The sequence below is a fragment of the Poromitra crassiceps genome, assembly GCF_964638095.1.
Source record: "Poromitra crassiceps genome assembly, chromosome: 11".
NCBI classification, from domain to species: domain Eukaryota; kingdom Metazoa; phylum Chordata; class Actinopteri; order Beryciformes; family Melamphaidae; genus Poromitra; species Poromitra crassiceps.
In genome coordinates this window covers 22,672,614-22,680,752 of record NC_139643.1, presented here as the reverse complement: position 1 = coordinate 22,680,752, position 8,139 = coordinate 22,672,614, and the positions used below count along the sequence as shown (strand labels likewise).

Here is an 8,139-nt window from a genome sequence, read left to right as displayed (position 1 = left end):
GAGAGAGAGAGAGAGAGAGAGAGAGAGAGAGAGTCGGCGGCTGCCTCCTCCAAATGCCTCCTGCAGAGACAGGAAATGAAGCCAGGCAGGCAGCGCTCCGCTTGGCGACGGTTCACCCGGCAGCGGGAGCTGTTCTTGGATCAGATTCAGCTTTTTGCCCAAACTGCTTGTTATTAGGACTGGGCTTTGCACAGACTGATCCTGGATCAGCCGTGTCCAGCTGCCAGGCAGCAGATGAAGCCAACAGCAGCTGATCTGACAGACAGCAAGCTTCACCCACAAACAGATGGACCACACGATGTATGGAGAGATGTAGAGATGTAGGGAGAGAGGCAAGGAGACAGATGGATGGATGGATGGATGGACCGATTGGGTTGGGAGGGAAAAAAAAACGGGTCCATTGGAGTGAATGGAGATGTCGCAACTCTTCTATTATTATAAGCTCTGGTCCTGCCCACAAAGGCGCTGATTGGCTTGATTTGGAATCTCAATCAATTTAGAATCAGTTCCCTCAATTCCATTAAAAGGAGTTGAAATTGACTCCAAACAAGTCATCAGGTTTGGAGCAGTTTGATCTGTTTCCACAAATTAAACACATGAACTCCTCCAAGTTGTAGCAACAAGATCCTGTTTTCCCCCCGACTTTTTCCAACTTCACATAAACGCAACATCATTCACTTTCCCAGAGCAGATCTTCTACCATGGGATTTGAACTGGCAACCCTCCATTCACAAACCCTCAAGCTAGTGTCCTCTAGTAAGAGAGTGGCATCAGCGGAGGACCAAAATGCGAGACTCATTAGCCAATGAACAGCCAGGAATGGGTCTCGCGCTACTTTTGCATGCTAAAATAAAGCTGATAATGTACAATTTGATTCAAGGGATGAAAAACCCTTTCAAAGTACAACACAAACTGTCTATTTTGCGGCAACTCGACGGTGCTGCTTTTTTTACTCAAGAGTTCCACTTTCTACTTCCTGGAAAAAAACTGGTCCATTGGAGTGAATGGAGATGTCGGAACTCTTCTATTATACGGCTGTGCCTCAAGCCTCCACTGTTTTCTCCAGAAGTCCCCTCTCTTGTTGCACTTTCCCGCTCAGTTGACGAGCGAGTATTACCAGTGGTATTTTGTGGTAACCCCGCCCCTCTAATGCGCTGCCCGCTCGGGCCTCAGAGGAGGATGTGGCGTGTGGCGTTGTGGTCGGCGCTCGTAATAAAATGACTGACAGCTCACAGCGGCGGGCGAGTAGCGGTAGCGAAATCTCCCCACAGTCGCGGCTCTCTGACTGACATATCCAGGTTCACAAAACCCTCCGATCGCAAGAGTCTGACGGCGGAAACCAGCCTTGAACACGAGTGTTTTTGATTTGATAAGTGGGTAGGAGTGTTTCGACCCCCCTCTGTGATCTGACACAGCAGCTCAGCAGCAACTGAAAACAGACGTCGATAATATTGAAGCTTGAACTTGTGTGTTCTAAGGGCGGAGATGTTAGATTCTGTTTTGTGTTTAAAAGCGGGACATCGGGGCCCTCATCTCATCTCAACCGCTCCCCTCTTGGTAAAGACAAAACGAAACATGAAACAAACCTCCCCTTGTGTTTAATTTGTTCAAATATTTGAAATCTATTCATTGCTATTTCGGTCGATATTGGCCACCCGGGCCCTGCAGCCATTTATAATCGAGGCCTGCTGCTCATAAAAGCATCTTATAAATGAAACCATAATAGAAAGACTCACACGGCACTGTTGCTCCTCCCCGAGAGGAAAGGTTTGGCAAAAATCTAGTCCCCCCTCAAAAAAAACAAAAACAAAAAACGAAAGATTTTACAGACACAGTGACTGCCACAATGATAGCATTATCATTATCTCCGTCTGCTGGCTTACAACAAAAGAGAAATGATATAATTTTTCATTGCACACACACATAGGCCGAATAATCAGTCTGATTTGTCTCATTGGCTTTTCCTGTGATCCCGATGTGATTACTTTGTGCCTTTCTAACTGCATGTAGGCTACGGAGGGGAAATAATATGTGATTACTTTGTGCCTTTCTAACTGCATGTAGGCTACGGAGGGGAAATAATATGTGATTACTTTGTGCCTTTCTAACTGCATGTAGGCTACGGAGGGGAAAGAATTGTCCCCACCAAGGGTTAAAAATCCGATCTTCCCCGCTGTTGTACTGTAAATCCAGCATGGGATGAACCTGTCAACCCTGGCCCTGCTGTGTGTTTCTGGCTTTCTGCTGCCACCTGGTGGTGAACCAGGATCACTGCGCCCCCGTTGTGAACAACAGTCAGCACAGTGAGCTTCTGATGCTTCTGTGGGCACGGAGGACATAATTAGGGAGTAATAATGTCTGCTTAGTGTCGACCCGACGCTTCAGACAAAGACGTGGAGAGGAGGAGAGCGAGAGAAAGAAGGGAAGATAGGAGGCTTGTCATTGTAAATGAATCCTAAATTAAATGTGCACATTGTGTCCACTGTCTAGTAATCCTCTTTATGGTCGACTCACCTCGTCCTTGGCCCGCTGGATGGAGCATGTGACCATGTGACCGGCCGCCACATGTGACTCTGTGGCCAGCAGGGTCTTGCCTTCTACATACATGTACTATGGAGAGAGGGAGAGATGGAGAGAGAGAGAGAGAGAGATGGAGAGAGAGAGAGAGAGAGAGATGGAGAGAGAGATGAAGAGAGAGAGAGAGTGAGAGAGAGGCGGGCAAGAAGCAGTGATCACCAATATTTATTTCTGAACACAAAAAGCATTATTTTTAGACTGAAGCTGAATGTTTTTTTTAAAGTATATTTATTCAGTTTGCAGTTTGCAGAGGGACAAACAGTTATAGTGTTGATTGGGATAACATAGTATACCCTCTGTTCCCACTTAAGGTCTTTGCACACACAGTCCGATTGTTTTCATATGTGTTTCTTTAACCCGTCATCTGAAAACACAGACTCACTCACAGAAATTCATTGACTGATGCAAAAAATGCAGAAAATCAAACCTGCTCTGAAAACTTTAATGACGGACGAAAGTTTCGGAGTCAGTATGTAAACGTGAGTGACACAACATGCGGTCGTATTTATTTGTAAACATGCGACAATTTGATATTTTGTAATAGAATTGTGGTTAATGTTTCTTTCTTTCTTCTTCTTCTGCATATTATAGTAGAGTTCTTCTAATAGTATCATATGAGGGGCTTATTATAAGGTAAAGACATTAAGAAGGTAAATTACAGTGTGTGTGTGTGTGTGTGTGTGTGTGTGTGTGTGTGTGTGTGTGTGTGTGTGTGTGTGTGTGTGTATATATATATTTTCCCAAATAAATTCAAAGAAACACTACAATGAAATGTAGTGTCGCCTCACAGAAGGTCCTGCCTTGGGTTTGATTCCCACCTGGGAGGCTATGAGCGCTGAAGGAGTGCGTGCCCGTCCGCATGTCCTCGAGTGCCCACCCCCCGGGTGGGGTCGTCAAAAGCGCCTTTCTGTGTGGAGTTTGCATGTTCTCCCCGTGCCTCCCGGGGGTTTCCTTCATATAGGAACCCCTCACCAAAAACATGCAATATCCTGGTCGCTGAAGTGGTGCCTCCTCTGGTCGTTCAGGGCGCCTGTTCGGAGGGAGGGGAACTGGTTGGAATAGCGTGATCCTCCCACGTGCTATGTCCTACCGGTAAGGCTTCCCCTGTCAGGTGAAAAGAAGCGGCTGGCTAACTGCCCATGTCTCGGAGGAAGCATGGAGCCAGTTTCGGCTCTCCCCAGATCGGCGGGGAGGGGGGGGGGGGCTTGATCCATATTCACCTTGCAACATGACCTACATAACATGCAACATACAGTACAATGCAATAAATAGGCCTACCTCTTTATCAGAATGTATGTAGGCCAATTTGAGTTTAGCACATGCAAGTGTTGATATTCTCAGCCTGTGTGGCCGCAGTGGGAGTTGCACACTGTGTGGTCGTATGAACGCCCAAAGTTCAGCTCTCCTGTAGGATCAGATGGTGTCTCTGTCTGGTCCTCCTCAGCCCAAAGTTCAGCTCTCCTGTAGGATCAGATGGTGTCTCTGTCTGGTCCTCCTCAGCCCAAAGGTCAGCTCTCCTGTAGGATCAGATGGTGTCTCTGTCTGGTCCTCCTCAGCCCAAAGTTCAGCTCTCCTGTAGGATCAGATGGTGTCTCTGTCTGGTCCTCCTCAGCCCAAAGTTCAGCTCTCCTGTAGGATCAGATCGTGTCTCTGTCTGGTCCTCCTCAGCCCAAAGTTCAGCTCTCCTGTAGGATCAGATCGTGTCTCTGTCTGGTCCTCCTCAGGGATGGACCGTGGTCTTGTGACTGACCGTCCTCTGTCAGTGTGGACGGGCTGTCATCTGCAGATCATTAGAAAGTGAAATGACGATTATTAGAAAAGTAAAGTCATTAAAAGTCCATCCTGCTGATTCACAGTTTATTACGTCTGAGCGGCCTGTCAGATGCATTATGCAGACTGAATGTCACTTAATGCATAAAATAAATCATCTCTCTCACTCTCTCTCTCTCTCTCTCTCTCTCTCTCTCTCTCTCTCTCTCTCTCTCTCTCTCTCTCTCTCTCTCTCTCTCTCTCTCTCTTTTTCTATCTTGCATTTTTCCCAAATAAATTCAAAGAAACGCTACAATGAAATGACTGTCAAAAAATTTGCAATAATCCCATCTTCGTTTGTAAGCAGGTTCCAAAATTCACTTATTTGTCCACCGCGTTCTGTGTTCTGTGTCTTGTCTCTCTGATACTCTCTTCTTCACCTCGCAGTAGCTCTCTCTTTTGGTCTCTCACCTGTGTGTCGCACTCCTCACCCCCTCTGCTCTCTTCTCCTCTCTCCTGTCCTCATGAAAAGGATGCAATCGGCATAATGCCAACCAAATCAACCAAATCCAAAATATATATATATGATTAACATAACACACATAATCAATTTATTTCATACATCCACTTAACTAATTGTTTGAACATACCAGCCATGATCAGCTCATACAAAGCAAACCATTAAATCCCAACAGCAACACTATTGGCTGCCACCTACAGGCCAAATATTCACTGCAGCAACAGATGCACATCAGTTAGCATGCTATTGCTATTTCTACCCCCTGACTCATCTGCTGCTACAGCAACAGAAGAGAACACCTCCTCCTCCTCCTCCTCCTCCTCCACCTCCTCCACCTCCTCTACCTTCACATGCACCTCCTACCATCAACCTATTTATTTTTGAAAACGCTTCTTATAGCCTTTGCTTTCGAGGCTCTCTCTCTCTCTCTCCCTCTCTCTCTCCCTCTCTCTCTCTCTCTCTCTCTCTCTCTCTCCCTCTCTCTCTCTCTCTCTCTCTCTTGTGCCCACACAAAAATGTGCACATTCTAGTGTGTGAAGTAGGCTAGATCTGCTGCTTGAATGACACACACACGACCCAAAGCGTACTTGATCGATATAGATCGAGCTGAACAGTCACGTGACATCTGTTGCCCCGGGAGTGAGTTTCTCATTCGTTTTCTCTATAGACATTTCGAAAAATATTTGTAATGAGTTTTAAGGCTGGAACCAAGCCAACCCGTGATCTACATTTCACTTGGAACAAAATAATAATAATAATAATAATAATAATAATAATAATAATAATAATAATAATAATAATAATAATAATAATAATAATAATAATAATAATAATGATTTAAAAAAATGATTTATTTTTTGTTTTTGCTCCAAGTGAAATGTTTTATGGTCACTTACGACCTTCTTGGTTCTTGACTTGGTTCCGGCCTTAAAACTAGTTATATAAAGATTTTTCTGAATGACTGGAGAAAATGAATAAGAAGCTCACTTCTGGGGCAAGATATGTCAGGTGGTTCAGCTCTATTATATCAGGGGCTATTTCCCCCCCAATAAAACATTCTGGGCTGACAGTAGCCTTGGAGACACAGAAATGATCAAGGTCTATTAAATCGTGTTGAAATGGCAAGTTGTCGGCTAGTTTGTTAAAAACTCAGTCAGCTGTTCAAGAGCTGAGGACCTCCAACAGAGACTGTGTCATTTCACCTGAAAGCCTCAAAGACAAAAAGAGTAATTATCTCTCTCTCTCTCTCTCTCTCTCTCTCTGCCCCCCTCTCCCCCAGGCGGCCAGGCGGTGTCCCCGGACACGTCGTCACCCTCCTCCTCCTGCCCGCCCGGACCGCCCGGCCCCCCGCCGGTCGCCAACGGCAACAGTGACATCATGGTGAACTTTGACCCTGACCCGGCGGACCTGGCCCTGTCCAGCGTCCCGGGTCAGGAGGCCTTCGACCCGCGCAACCACCGCTTCAGCGACGAGGAGCTCAAACCACAGCCCATGATCAAGAAGGCCCGCAAGATGCTGGTCCCCATCGATCAGAAGGTAACTACATCTCCCACAGTTTGAAAGCAGGGTGGGAATTACATGGAGGCCATGAGGCCATGGCCTCCATGTAATTCCCACACTGGTCACTAGGTGTGCTAAGTGCTGAAATTATTCTCCCCCATCCTGATTATGCTGCATGCATAAGCGTATGAAGTACATGTGCACGTTTATGAACGTGTGGTACGCTTAAAGACGAGCTGAACCCCAAAAAATGATTTTTTATTTATTTTAGTTCAAATACCTGGGTATTCAGTGCACCTATTTAATAATGTATGAAAAATCACAAAAATCTAATTTATTTAGTTTTTCACACTTTTTCACATCAAAAGTTCATTTTTCAAGATTTCATTCATAACGGTAATCTACAGTTTGCTGATGTCACATAGTATCAAATTTCTACCCCATTTCAACCAATCATATCATGACATGGCAACTGTCAATCAATCTTCATTTTCGAATGGCCGCCTAGTGCCTGTAACTTGGCATAATTACTAGTCCATAAACAAACTAATAACTTGGCCAATTGCATGTAACGTACAAAATAAAGCAAACGGTAATGTCTAAGAATGCAAATACATGTAACTGGCTCGTTAAAATCATATTCCAGGATAACGTTATCTCCCCTCGGAGATTCCAGGCCGGCAGGCTGCACTCATGCCATCGATTCTCCGCTCCACGCGAAGGCAGCTGGCTGCCTGATCGTCACAACACAGCACCACAACACGCTGAATCCCACTGGATTTGGGGGCGGAACACACCAGGATTGGCCAAGGCCAAATCCAGTCCCCAGAATTGTCAAATCAAATCATCGACACGCCTCTCAACCCTGTCATCTCAGACAAGATTCATTTTCAGACTCTCAGACGTTTGTGTAAACGGTCTCTACTGGCATCATTTCCAAATCACTTCCTTTAACAGTCTGACAATATCCAGCCTCTCTTCCTTCTCTTCCTCATGTCCTGCCATGCTCTCCTCTTCATCACAAAACTGACCCTTCTCATCCCGCGCTCTCCTCTCTCCTCTCTTCTCTCCTCTCTCCTCTCTCCTCTCTCCTCTCTCCTCTCTCCTCTCTCCTCTCACCTCTCCTCTCTCCTCTCCTCTCCTCTCTCCTCTCTCCTCTCCTCTCTCCTCTCTCCTCTCCTCTCAACTCTCCTCTCCTCATCTCTCTCTCCTCTCTCCTCTCTCCTCTCTCCTCTCTCCTCTCTCCTCTCTCCTCTCTTCTCTCTTCTCTCCTCTCCTCTCTCCTCTCTCCTCTCTCCTCTCTCCTCTCTCCTCTCTCCTCTCCTCTCTCCTCTCTCCCCGGCAGGACGACAAGTACTGGAGCCGACGCTACAAGAACAACGAGGCGGCCAAGCGCTCGCGTGACGCCCGGCGCCTCAAGGAGAACCAGATCTCGGTGCGCGCCGCCTTCCTGGAGCGGGAGAACGCAGCGCTTCGCCAGGAGGTGGCAGACATGAGGAAAGAGCTGGGCCGCTGCAGAAACATCCTCACCAAGTACGAGAGTCGACACGGGGACTTGTGAAGAGGAGGAAGAGGAAGGAGGGGGGGGGGGGGGGGGATAGTGTGCCAAAGTCACACCCTCTTCTCGGTAAGGCATATGAACCAAGGGATTTTCCTCCATTCATGCTTGTAATAATAGTTTTATTTTGGTTAAATCAAGTGATGCAGCTACATTTAGCATCAGGAGAGACCAGAGAACATTTCAACAAAAACAAAACAAAAAGCAAACAAAAAAAGAAACCTTACTCTTTTTT

The 8,139-nt window shown here is 46.4% G+C and overlaps 1 pseudogene across 1 annotated transcript in view; it reads left to right on the top strand.

Moving 5' to 3' along the window:
• LOC310784901 (hepatic leukemia factor-like) overlaps positions 1-7,907 on the top strand; it is a 29,185-nt pseudogene extending 21,278 nt beyond the window's left edge. The window contains exons 4-5 of the transcript XR_014554076.1: positions 6,126-6,382; positions 7,692-7,907. The product of XR_014554076.1 is annotated as a hepatic leukemia factor-like (transcript). The remainder of the gene's footprint in view (positions 1-6,125; positions 6,383-7,691) is intronic.
• Positions 7,908-8,139: the final 232 nt, after the last annotated feature.